General features: G+C 38.8%; 1 non-coding gene across 1 annotated transcript; it reads right to left on the bottom strand.

Moving 5' to 3' along the window:
* Positions 1 to 12,016: 12,016 nt before the first annotated feature.
* On the bottom strand, positions 12,017 to 12,124 carry LOC130963799 (small nucleolar RNA R71). The gene has a single exon (XR_009079918.1). It is a non-coding gene; the product is annotated as a small nucleolar RNA R71 (small nucleolar RNA).
* Between the last annotated feature and the right edge of the window lie 1,798 nt (positions 12,125 to 13,922).

Genomic DNA, 13,922 nt, shown 5'->3' with positions numbered 1-13,922 from the left:
AGATACATAAATGCCACAGACACATAATTGGGTGAACCTTTTCAGATTGTGACTCAGCTTTGCTAGAGTCCCCAATTAGAGGTGTCCAAAGTTCTTAAGCACACTCTTTTGCTTTGGATCACGACTTTAACCACTCAGTCTCAAGCTTTTCACTTGGACCTGCATGCCACAAGCACATGGTTAGGGACAGATTGATTTAGCCGCTTAGGCCTGGATTTATTTCCTTGGGCCCTCCTATCCATTAATGCTCAAAGCCTTGGATCCTTTTTACCCTTGCCTTTTGATTTTAAGGGCTATTGGCTTTTTCTGCTTGCTTTTTCTTTCTCTCCTTTTGGCATTTTTTTTTCCGCAAGAAAAAAAATTTTTTTTTTCATTGCTTTTTCTTGCTTCAAGAATCAATTTCATGATTTTTCAGATCATCAATAACATTTCTCTTGTTCATCATTCTTTCAGGAGCCAACAATTTTAACATTCATAAAATTCAATATCAAAAATATGCACTGTTCAAGCATTCATTCAGAAGACAAAAAGTATTGCCACCACATATAAATAATTAGAATTTTCCTTATGAAGAACTCGAAAAAATTAAATTGCCTCTTTATTCTACAAATCTACTATTTTATTCATGTTTGATGATGATGAGAAAAATAAGTTATAACTTAATTGGAAATAAAGCCAAAATAGATATGCTAATTACTACTACTCCTATATAACTTCTAAGGTAAAATCCTATAATAATACTATCACAGAGTTAAAGCTAGAATTAGAACTTAACAACCTGTATTTTGGGAAGTGTATGTTCCTCTAGTCTGTGGGGTGCCTTCAAGAATTAATTTCTGACGCTTCAGCTCCCTTAAGTTCACATCCTTGCTCTTCCTGTTCCCTTAGGTGCCATGATCTTAATGAGTTTTAGCTCAGTGATCATGGAAAATCACACCAAACTTAGAGGTTTGCTTGTCCTCAAGCAAAAGAAAGGAAAAGAGAGGAGTAGAAGGAGAGGCAGTTTCGAAAAAAAAGATAAGATGAGTTGAAAAAGATATTAGAAGAATTTAAAAAGATTTGAAAAAGAATTGGATTGGAAAAAGATTTGTGTTTATGAATTAAGATACATTTGATATTTTTGAAAAAGGGATTTTAGAAATTAGGGTTTTTAGAAAACTAATTTGATTTTGAAGGATGACATTTTGAAGCATGTTTATGCAAGAAATCATGAATTGAAACATAAAAATTTAGAAAAATTGTAAAGAAAACGAATTTTACCTCCTCCCCACCATCCTGGCGTTAAACGCCCAAACGCTGCATGTTTTGGGCGTTTAACGCCCAAATGTTGCTTCTCCTTGGCGTTCAACGCCCAGCTGATGCTTCTTTCTGGCGTTGAACGCCAGGAAGTCCTTTGTCACTGGGCGTTTTTCTGAACGCCCAGGACGCTGTCAATCTGGCGTTAAACGCCCAGAAGGTACTTCTTTCTGGCGTTCAACGCCCATAAGATGCTCCTTTCTGGCGTTTAACGCCCAGATGGCTACCCTTACTGGCGTTGAACGCCCAGTGGGTGCTTCTTTTGGGCGTTCAACGCCCAAAATGTTTCTTACTGGCTTTTTCACGCCAGTGAGCTTCCAAATTTCCCTATAACTCTGTGAATTCAATCAATTGCTATTTTTACCCTTTGAAGATACTTGGACACATACCTGTAAAAAAAGGAAATTTATTTAATTAGTAAATAAACTTTGTAAATGGCTGGGTTGCCTCCCAGCAAGCGCTTCTTTATTGTCTTTAGCTAGACTACCACTGAGCTCTAATCAAGTCTCAGTTTTGAGCATTCTTGCTCGAAGTTACTTTCAAGATAATGTTTAATTCTCTGTCCATTAACAATGAACTTTTTGTTAGAGTCGTTATCCTGAAGCTCTACGTATCCATATGGTGATACACTTGTAATTACATATGGACCTCTCCACCGGGATTTTAATTTCCCAGGGAATAATTTGAGCCTGGAATTAAATAGCAGAACTTTCTGCCCCGGCTCAAAGACTCTGGATGACAATTTCTTATCATGCCATCTTTTTGCTTTCTCTTTGTAAATTTTTGCATTCTCGAAAGCATTGAGTCTAAATTCCTCTAGCTCATTTAACTGAAGCAATCGTTTTTCTCCAGCTAATTTGGCATCAAGGTTTAGGAATCTGGTTGCCCAGTAGGCCTTATGTTCCAGTTCCACTGGCAAGTGACATGCCTTTCCATACACAAGCTGGTATGGAGAGGTCCCTATAGGGGTCTTGAATGCTGTTCTGTATGCCCACAGAGCATCATCCAAGCTCCTTGCCCAATCCTTTCTACGGTTAATTACAGTCCGTTCCAGGATTCTTTTGAGTTCTCTATTTGAGACTTTAGCTTGCCCATTAGTCTGTGGGTGATATGGAGTAGCTACCCTGTGGCTAACTCCATAACGAACCAAAGCAGAGTAAAGCTGTTTATTGCATAAATGACTGCCCCCATCACTGATTAATACTCTAGGGGTACCAAATCTACTGAAGATGTGTTTCTGGAGGAATTTTAACACTGTTTTAGTGTCATTGGTGGGTGTTGCAATAGCTTCCACCCATTTGGATACATAATCCACTACCACCAGAATATAAGTGTTTGAGTATGATGGTGGGAAGGGTCCCATAAAGTCAATACCCCATACATCAAACAACTAAATCTCCAAGATCCCTTGCTGAGGCATGGCATAACTGTGAGGCAGATTGCCAGATCTTTGACAACTGTCACAATTAAGTACAAATGCTCGGGAATCTTTATAGAGAGTAGGCCAGTAGAAACCACATTGGAGGACTCTTGTGGCTGTTCGCTCACCTCCAAAATGTCCTCCATATTGTGATCCATGGCAGTGCCATAGAATCTTCTGTGCTTCTTCCTTAGGCACACATCTACGGATTACTCCGTCTGCACATCTCTTGAAGAGATATGGTTCATCCCAAAGATAGTACTTTGCATCTGTGATCAATTTCTTTGATTGCAGCCTACTGTACTCTTTGGGTATGAATCTTACTGCCTTGTAGTTTGCGATATCTGCAAACCATGGCACTTCTTGGATGGCAAAGAGTTGCTCATCAGGAAAGGTTTTAGAGATCTCAGTGAAAGGGAGGGACGCCCCTTCTACTGGTTCTATTCGTGATAGGTGGTCTGCTACCTGATTCTCTGTCCCTTTTTTGTCTCTTATTTCTATATCAAACTCTTGCAGAAGCAACACCCATCTTATAAGTCTGGGTTTTGAATCCTGCTTTGTGAGTAGATATTTAAGAGCAGCATGATCAGTATACACAATCACTTTTGATCCTACTAAGTAGGATCTAAACTTGTCAATGGCGTAAACCACTGCAAGTAGCTCTTTTTCCGTGGTTGTGTAGTTCCTCTGTGCGTCATTTAGAACACGGCTGGCATAGTAGATGACGTGCAGAAGCTTGTCATGCCTTTGTCCCAACACTGCACCAATGTCATGGTCACTGGCATCACACATTAATTCAAATGGCAATGTCCAGTTTGGTGCAGAGATTATTGGTGCCGTGACCAATTTAGCCTTCAGGGTCTCAAATGCCTGCAGACACTCTTTATCAAAGATAAATGGTGTGTCAGCAGCTAGCAGGTTGCTTAGAGGTTTGGCGATTTTTGAAAAATCCTTTTATAAACCTCCTATAGAATCCTGCATGCCCCAGAAAGCTTCTGATTGCCTTAACATTGGCGGGTGGTGGCAATTTTTCAATTACTTCAACTTTAGCTTGATCCACCTCTATTCCCTTGTTCGAGATTTTGTGCCCAAGGACAATTCCTTCAGTCACCATAAAGTGACACTTCTCCCAGTTTAAAACCAGGTTAGTCTCTTGGCATCTCTTTAGAACAAGTGCTAAATGGTTAAGGCAGGAGCTGAATGAGTCTCCAAACACTGAAAAGTCATCCATGAAGACTTCCAGAAATTTTTCCACCATATCAGAGAAGATTGAAAGCATGCACCTCTGAAAGGTTGCAGGTGCATTACACAGGCCAAATGGCATCCTTCTGTATGCAAATACTCCAGATGGACATGTGAATGCTGTTTTCTCTTGATCTTTTGGATCTACTGCAATTTGATTATAACCTGAATATCCATCCAGGAAGCAGTAGTATTCATGACCTACCAGTCTTTCCAGCATCTGGTCTATGAATGGTAAAGGAAAATGATCCTTTCTGGTAGCTGTATTGAGCCTTCTGTAATCAATACACATACGCCACCCAGTAACTGTTCTTGTAGGAACCAGTTCATTTTTTTCATTATGAACCACTGTCATGCCACCTTTCTTAGGGACGACTTGGACAGGGCTCACCCAGGGGCTATCAGAAATAGGATAAATAATCCCAGCCTCTAGTAACTTAGTGACCTCTTTCTGCACTACTTCCTTCATGGATGGGTTCAGCCGCCTTTGTGGTTGGACCACAGGCTTGGCGTCACCCTTCAATAGGATCTTGTGCATGCATCTGGCTGGGATAATGCCCTTAAGATCACTGATGGACCACCCAAGAGCTGTCTTGTGTGTCCTTAGCACTTGAATTAGTGCTTCCTCTTCCTGTGGTTCTAAGGTAGAGCTTATAATTACAGGAAAGGTATCACTTTTTCCCAAAAATGCATATTTTAGGGATGGTGGTAATGGTTTGAGCTCGGGTTTTGGGGGTTTCTCCTCTTCCTGAGGGATTTTCAGAGGTTCTACTATTCTCTCTGATTCCTCCAAGTCAGGCTGAACATCTTTAAAGATGTCCGCTAGCTCTGATTCGAGACTCTCAGCCATATTGACCTCTCTTACCAGAGAGTCAATAATATCAACACTCATGCAGTCATTTGGGGTGTCTGGATGTTGCATGGCTTTGACAACATTCAACTTGAACTTCTCCTCATTGACTCTCAAAGTTACTTCCCCTTTTTGGACATCAATGAGGGTTCGGCCAGTTGCTAGGAATGGTCTTCCTAGAATGAGAGTTGCACTCTTGTGCTCCTCCATTTCCAGCACCACAAAGTCAGTAGGAAAGGCGAATGGCCCAACCTTGACAATCATGTCTTCAATCACGCCTGATGGGTATTTAATGGAGCCATCAACAAGTTGAAGACATATCCTGGTTGGTTTGATTTCTTCAGTTAAACCAAGCTTTCTGATAGTAGATGCAGGTATTAGGTTTATACTTGCCCCAAGATCACATAAAGCTTGCTTGGTGCAAGTGCCCTCTAATGTGCATGGTATCATAAAGCTCCCAGGATCTTTAAGCTTCTCAGGTAAGCTTTTAAGAATGACTGCACTGCATTCTTCAATGAGGTAAACTTTTTCAGTTTTCCTCCAATCCTTCTTATGACATAAGATCTCTTTCATGAACTTAGCATAAGATGGTATTTGGTCAAGTGCTTCTACAAACGGAATCTTTATTTCAAGAGTCCTGAGATATTCTGCAAAGCGGGCAAATTGCTTATCCTGTTCCGCTTGGCAGAGTTTTTGAGGATAAGGCATTTTGGCTTTGTATTCCTCAACCTTAGTTGCTGCAGGTTTATTACCTACAGAAGTGGGTTGGGAAGCCTTTTTAGAAGGGTTGTCATCAGCACTTGTATGTGACTGATCCCCCACTGGCATTTGAATGCCAGGGGTGGAAGCTGGAGTGGCGTTAGACGCCACCTCCTTGTTTGTTACTGGCGTTTGAACGCCAGAACCATGCTCCTTTTGGGCGTTCAACGCCGGATTCATGCTTGTTTCTGGCGTTGAACGCCAGGAATGAGCATGGTCTGGGCGTTCAGCGCCAGCTTTATTCCTCTCTGGGCTCTGACTGTCCTCAAAGGGATTTTGAGTAACCATTTGTTCATTTCTTGGTTTCTTGCTGCTTTGAAGTGAGGTATTTAATGTTTTCCCACTTCTTAATTGAACTGCTTGGCATTCCTCTGCTATTTGTTTTGACAGCTGCTTTTCTGTTTGCTTTAATTGTACTTCCATATTCCTGTTAGCCATTCTTGTTTCCTACAATATTTCCTTGAATTCGGCTAGCTGCTGAGTTAGAAAGTCTAATTGCTGATTAAATTCATTAGCCTGATCCACCAGACTGAGTTCAGCAGTTACTGTTTTAGCTTCTTCTTTCATGGAAGATTCACTGCTTAGGTACAGATGTTGATTTCTGGCTACTGTATCAATAAGCTCTTGAGCTTCTTCAATTGTTTTTCTCATATGTATAGATCCACCAGCTGAGTGGTCTAGAGAAATCTGAGCTTTTTCTGTAAGCCCATAGTAGAAGATGTCTAATTGCACCCATTCTGAAAACATTTCAGAGGGGCATTTTCTTAGCATCTCTCTGTATCTCTCCCAGGCATCATAAAGAGATTCATTATCTCCTTGTTTGAAGCCTTGGATGCTTAGCCTTAGCTGTGTCATCCGTTTTGGAGGGAAATAGTGATTCAGGAATTTTTCTGACAGCTGCTTCCATGTTTTTATGCTGTTCTTAGGCTGGTTATTTAACCACCTCTTAACTTGATCTTTTACAGCAAATGGAAACAGTAATAATCTGTAGACATCCTAATCTACTTCTTTATCATGTACTGTGTCAGCAATTTGTAAAAATTGTGCCAGAAACTCTGTAGGTTCTTCATGTGGAAGACCGGAATACTGGCAGCTTTGCTGCACCATGATAATGAGCAGAGGATTCAACTCAAAGCTACTAACTCCAATGGAGGGTTTACAGATACTACTCCCATATGAAGCAGTAGTGGGGCTAGCATATGACCCCAAAGTCCTCTTGGACTGTTCATTTCCGCTTATGTCCATGTTGGAGTAAAGGGGTAATGTGGATTTAAATTTTTAGTTTATAAATAAAAAATTCGAAATAAAATAAAAACCAAAATAAAAATAAGATAAAATAAGAAAATTAAAATAAAAAATTTAATAAGAATTTGAAAATATTTTATGAAGATTTTTGAAAAAGTGAGGAGAGAGAAAGTGGTTAGGATATTTTTGAAAAAGATAATAAATTTTTTTTTAACTTAAAAAGATAAGAATTGAAAAATTTTAAAATTGAAATCTGAATTTTTATAAAAAAATTTCGAAAAAAAATAGTTCAAAATTAGTTAGAAAAGATATTTTTTTTTTAATTTTGAATTTTATGATGAAAGAGAAAAACACACAGAAGACACAAGACTTAAAGTTTTTAGATCTAATGCTCCTTATTTTCGAAAATTTTGGAGGGAAAACACCAAGGAACACCAAACTTAAAAATTTTAAGATCAAAACACAAGAAAAAACTCAAGAACACCTTGAAGATTCACAAGAACACCAAAAACAAAAGGAAGAACACCAAACTTAAAATTTTTAGAAAACTTTAATAAAATTTTCGAAAATTATATCAAAATTAACAAGAAAACACCAAACTTAAAGTTTGGCACAAGATTAAATCAAGAAAAATTATTTTTGAAAAATATTTTCAAAAGAACAAGTGCCCAATCATCAAGAATATAAACCAATACTCTAGCCAATTGGGAGTAAATGTAACACTTGTTCTGAATATTCCAATTAATGCTTTAAAAAGAACACAAGTGAAACAAGAAAAGACACAAAGCAAGAAAAACTCAAGATCAACAAGAAAGATAAACAAGAACAACTTGAAGATCAAGGAAAAACAAGAACACTAACACGAAAATTTTAAAGAAAATACAAAATATGCAATTAACACCAAACTTAGAACAAGACACTAAACTCACGAAAAATTAACAATTATAATGAAAAATAATATTTTTGAAAAGAAATTTTTTTTTTGAAAAGAAACTATCCTATTAGAATTTGATGACTCTATAACAATAAAAATAATAAAAATAAATTATTCCTAATCTAAAAAATAAAATAAACCTTTAGTTGTTCAAACTCAAATAATCCCCGGCAACGGCGCCAAAAACTTGGTGCACGAATTTGCAATCCGTACAACTAACCAGCAAGTGCACTAGGTCGTCCAAGTAATACCTTACGTGAGTAAGGGTCGATCCCACGGAGATTATTGGTTTGAAGCAAGCTATGTTTATTTTATTAATCTTAATCAGGATACCAATAGAGTTCTTTAGCCTCGTATAAAGTAAAAAGGGCATAAAATAAATAGTTGTTACTTGTTGTGCAGTAATGGAGAATATGTTGGGGTTTTGGAGATGCTTTGTCCTTTGAACTTCAACTCTTCCTTGAAATCCTTCAACACACGCAAGGCTCCTTCCATGGCAAGCTCTATGTAGGGTGTCACCGTTGTCAATGGCTACTTCCCATCCTCTCAGTGAAAACGTTCCTATGCTCTGTCACAGCACGGCTAATCATCTGTCGGTTCTCAATCAGGTTGGAGTAGAATCCATTGATTCTTTTGCGTCTGTCACTGATGAGCGGATAATTTGTACGCTTTTTGGCATTGTTTTTAGTATGTTTTTGGTAGTTTTAGTTGAGTTTTTATTATATTTTTATTAGTTTTTAGTTAAAATTCACTTTTCTGGACTTTACTATGAGTTTGTGTGTTTTTCTGTGATTTCAGGTATTTTCTGGCTGAAATTGAGGGACCTGAGCAAAAATCTGATTCAGAGACTGAAAAGGATTGCAGATGCTGTTGGATTCTGACCTCCCTGCACTCGAAGTGGATTTTCTTGAGCTACAGAAGCTCAATTGGCGCACTCTCAACGGCGTTGGAAAGTAGACATCCTGGGCTTTCCAGCAATATATGATAGTCCATACTTTGCCCAAGATTTGATGGCCCAAACCGGCGTTCAAAGTCACCTACAGAAATCCCAGCGTTAAACGCCGGAACTGGCACCTAAATGGGAGTTAAACGCCCAAACTGGCACCAAAATGGGAGTTAAACGCCAAGAAGAGTCTCTACACGAAAATTACTTCATTGCTCAGCCCAAGCACACACCAAGTGGGCCCGGAAGTGGATTTTTATGTCATTTACTCATCTCTGTACACCCTAGGCTACTAGTTTTCTATAAGTAGGACCTTTTACTATTGTATTTTTATCTTGGTTCTTCTGGTTCCCTCTCTGGGGCCGAAACCAATGATCACTCTTGTTCTTATGTATTTTCAACGGTGGAGTTTCTACACACCATAGATTAAGGTGTGGAGCTCTGCTGTACCTCGAGTATTAATGCAATTACTATTGTTCTTTTATTCAATTCCGCTTGTTCTTTGTCCAAGATATCACTTGTTCTTCAACTTGATGAAGGTGATGATTGACGCCCATCACCATTCTCACCTATGAATAAGGTGACTGACAACCACTCTTGTTCTACAAGCATATGAGGCTTAGTGAATATCTCTTGGATTCTTTAATCGGAATCTTCGTGGTATAGGCAGGACCTGATGGCGGCATTCAAGAGAATTCGGAAGGTCTAAACCTTGTCTGTGGTATTCTGAGTAGGATTCAATGATTGAATGACTGTGACGTGCTTCAAACCTGTAACCTACTGGGCGTTAGTGACAGACGCAAAAGAGGGATTCTATTCCGGTAGGGGAGGGAACCAAACCGGTGATTGGCAGTACTGTGACAGAGTGCGTGCATTAGCTTTCACTACGAGGATGGGAGGTAGCCATTGACAACGGTGAAACCCTACACGAGCTTGCCATGGAAAGGAGTAAGAAGGATTGGATGAAGACAGTAGGAAAGCAGAGAGACGGAAGGGAAGGCATCTTCATATGCTTGTCTGAAGCTCTTACACCAATGATATACATAAGTATCTCTATCTTTATCTTTATGTTATTTTCGTTCATCATCCATACCCATTTGAGTCTGCCTGACTGAGATTTACAAGGTGACCATAGCTTGCTTCATACCAACAATCTCCGTGGGATCGACCCTTACTCGCGTAAGGTATTACTTGGACGACCCAGTGCACTTGCTGGTTAGTTGTGCGAAGTTGTAATGATCACAATTTCGTGCACCAAGTTTTTGGCGCCGTTGCCGGGGATTGTTCTTGTGTATGGACAACTGACGGTTCATCTTGTTGCTTAGATTAGGCATTTATTTTTCGTCAGAGTTCTTAAGAATGAATTCTAGTGTTTCAAGGTGATGTTCTTATCATCACCAAAGCTGATTGATCATCATCAATTTAGCTCTTGAATGCAATGTCTTGCTGAAGCTTAGCTAGCTATGTCTAATTCCTTTAGACTAAAGCTTTAGACTAACATTGCATGATTCCTGGAATTCTCACTAAGAATTTTGATACCTTTATTTTCCTTTTCACTTAATTTTCGAAAAAAAAAACACAAAAAAATTAGAAAATCATAAAAACCAAAAATATATCTTGCTTGAGTCTAGTGTCTCATCTTAAGTTTGGTGTCAATTGCATGCATTCATTCATGTGTCTTAAAGATCTTCAAGTAATTCTTGATGATTCCTTACTCTGATCTTTGAATTCTTTTGGCTTGAGTGTTTATGTGTCTCATATAGTGTCAGTAGTATACAAACTGCTAAGTTTGGTGTCTTGCATGCATTGTTATTTGATTCTTGTTGCATTTTGATTATTAAAAATCCAAAAATATTTTTAATTTGTGTCTTTTCAAGTCAATGATACAAAGAATTGAAGATTCAGAACATACTGCAGAGGAATTATACAGAAAAGGCTGAGCATTCAAAAATGCCCAGTGAAGAAGGCAGACTGGCGTTTAAACGCCAGCCAGGGCACCTGGTTGGGCGTTTAACGCCCAAAGAGGTAGCATTTTGGGCGTTAAATGCCAGAATGTATACCATTCTGGGCGTTTAACGCCAGGATGGTGCTAGGGGGAAGATTTTGTTTTCAAAATCATTTTTTTTCAAGTTTTCAAAGTTTTTCAAAATCAAATCTTTTTCAAATCATATCTTTTCAATCAAATGTTTTCAAAATCAATTTCTTTCCTTTTTCAAAGATACTTACTAACAATTAATGATTTGATTGAACATTTTTTGCCTTTTCTGTTAAGGAAGGTTTTATGCTTGAATCATATCTTTTCTTGTTAGGCAAGTCATTAATTTTTAAATTCATATCTTTTCAAATTGTTTTCAAATCATATCTTTTAAAATTGTTTTCAAATCATATCTTTTCAATTACATCTTTTTAAAACCAATCATATCTTCTTAACCACATCTTTTTCAAAATAGTTTTCAATCAAATCCTTTTAATTTCTAATTTCAAAATCTTTTTCAAAAATCACTTGATTTCTTTTCCACTTTGAATTTTCGAAAATTATCAAACAGTTTTTCAAAATGTTTTCAAACTTTTTAATTTAATTTTCGAAAATTCTCTTCCCTCCTTCCCACATCCTTCTATTTATGGACTAACACTATCCCTTAATGCAAAATTTGAACTCCATCTTCTTGGACAAGTTCGAATTTTCTACTTCTGTTTTCTACCTTTCTTTTCCTCTGACACCTCAAGGAATCTCTATACTGTGACATAGAGGATTCCATATTTTCTTGTTCTCTTCTCTTTTATATGAGCAGGAACAAAGACAAAGGCATTCTTGTTGAAGCTGACCCTGAACCTGAAAGGACCTTGAAGAGAAAGCTAAGAGAAGCCAAAGCACAGCTCTCTTTAGAGGACCTGACCGAATTCTTCAAAGAAGAAGAAGATATGGCAGCCGAAAACAACAACAATGCAAACAATGCAAGGAAGGTGCTGGGTGACTTTACTGCACCTACTCCCGACTTCTATGGGAGAAGCGTCTCTATCCCTGCCATTGGAGCAAACAACTTTGAGCTTAAGCCTCAATTAGTTTCTCTAATGCAACAGAATTGCAAGTTCCATGGACTTCTAATGGAAGATCCTCATCAGTTCTTAGCTGAATTCTTGCAAATCTGTGACACAGTCAAGACTAATGGGGTAGACCCTGAGGTCTATAGACTGATGCTATTCCCTTTTGCTGTAAGAGACAGAGCTAGAATATAGTTGGACTCTCAACCTAAAGAAAGCCTGGACTCTTGGGAAAAGCTAGTCAATGCCTTCTTGGCAAAGTTCTTTCCACCACAAAGATGGAGTAAGCTTAGAGTGGAAGTCCAAACCTTCAGACAGAAGGATGGAGAATCCCTCTATGAAGCTTGGGAAAGATACAAACAATTAATCAGAAAGTGTCCTTCTGACATGCTTTCTGAATTGAGCATCATAGGTATTTTCTATGATGGTCTCTCTGAACTATCCAAGATGTCTTTGGATAGCTCTGCTGGAGGATCTCTTCATCTGAAGAAGACGCCTACAGAAGCTCAAGAGCTCATTGAAATGGTTGCAAATAACCAATTCATGTACACTTCTGAAAGGAATCCTGTGAACAATGGGACTAGTCAGAAGAAAGGAGTTCTTGAGATTGACACTCTGAATGCCATATTGGCTCAGAACAAAATATTGACTCAACAAGTCAATTTGATTTCTCAAAGTCTGTCTGGAATGCAAAATGCACCAAGCAGTACTAAGGATGCTTCATCTGAGGAAGAAGCTTATGATCCTGAGAATCCTTCAATGGAAGAGGTGAATTACCTAGGAGATCCCTATGGAAACACCTATAATTCTTCATGGAGAAATCACCCAAATTTCTCATGGAAGAATCAAGAGAGACCTCAACAAGGATTCAATAACAATAATGGTGGAAGAAACAGGCTTGGCAATAACAAGCCTTTTCCATCATCTTCTCAGCAACAGACAGAGAGTTCTAAGCAGAATACCTCTGACTTAGCAACAATGGTCTCTGATCTAATCAAAACCACTCAAAGTTTCATGAATGAAACAAGGTCCTCCATCAGAAATTTGGAAGGACAAGTGGGACAGCTGAGCAAGAAAATTACTGAACTCCCTCCTAGTACTCTCCCAAGTAATACAGAAGAAAATCCAAAAGGAGAGTGCAAAGCCATAAACATGGCTGAATATGGAGAGGAAAGAAAGGAGGTGGACGCCACTGAGGAAGACCTCAATGGGCATGCACCAACCTCCTCTGAGTTCCCCAATGAGGAACCATGGGAATCTGAGGCTCAAAATGAGACCATAGAGATTCCATTAGACTTACTTCTGCCTTTCATGAGCTCTGATGAGTATTCTTCCTCTGAAGAGGATGAGTATGTCACTGAAGATCAAGTTGCTAAGTACCTTGGAGCAATCATTAAGCTAAATGACAAATTATTTGGAAATGAGACTTGGGAGGATGAACCTCCTTTGCTCACCAAAGAACTGGATGACTTGTCTAGGCAGAAACTACCTCAAAAGAGGCAGGATCCTGGGAAGTTTTCTATACCTTGTACCATAGGCACCATGACCTTCAAGAAGGCCTTGTGTGACTTAGGGTCAAGTGTAAACCTCATGCCCCTCTCTGTAATGGAGAAATTAGGGATCTTTGAGGTGCAAGCTGCAAGAATCTCATTAGAGATGGCATACAATTCAAGAAAACAAGCTTATGGACTTATAGAGAATGTTTTGGTTAAGATTGAGGACCATTACATCCCTACTGATTTCATAGTCCTAGAGACTGGGAAATGCATGGATGAAACCATCATCCTTGGCAGACCTTTCCTAGCCACAGCAAAAGCTGTGATTGATGTTGATAGAGGTGAAATGATCATTCAAGTGAATGAAGAATCCTTTGTGTTTAAGGCTCAAGGATATCCCTCTATCACCATGGAGAGGAAGCATGAAGAGCTTCTCTCAAATCAGAGTCAAACAGAGCCCCCACAGTCAAACTCTAAGTTTGGTGTTGGGAGGCCACAACCAAACTCTAAGTTTGGTGTTGAACCCCCACATTCAAACTCTAAGTTTGGTGTTGGGAGGTTCCCACATTGCTCTGAGTATTTCTGAGGCTCCATGAAAGTCCTCTGTCAAGCTAATGACATTAAAGAAGCGCTTGTTGGGAGGCAACCCAATGTTTTATAGCTAACTATTTTCTTTTGTTATTTTATCTTTTTTG

Source organism: Arachis stenosperma, chromosome 2 (assembly GCF_014773155.1).
Source record: "Arachis stenosperma cultivar V10309 chromosome 2, arast.V10309.gnm1.PFL2, whole genome shotgun sequence".
NCBI classification, from domain to species: Eukaryota; Viridiplantae; Streptophyta; class Magnoliopsida; order Fabales; family Fabaceae; genus Arachis; species Arachis stenosperma.
The sequence above is the reverse complement of the archived record's forward strand: the minus strand, read 5'-3'. Positions and strand labels throughout refer to the sequence as shown.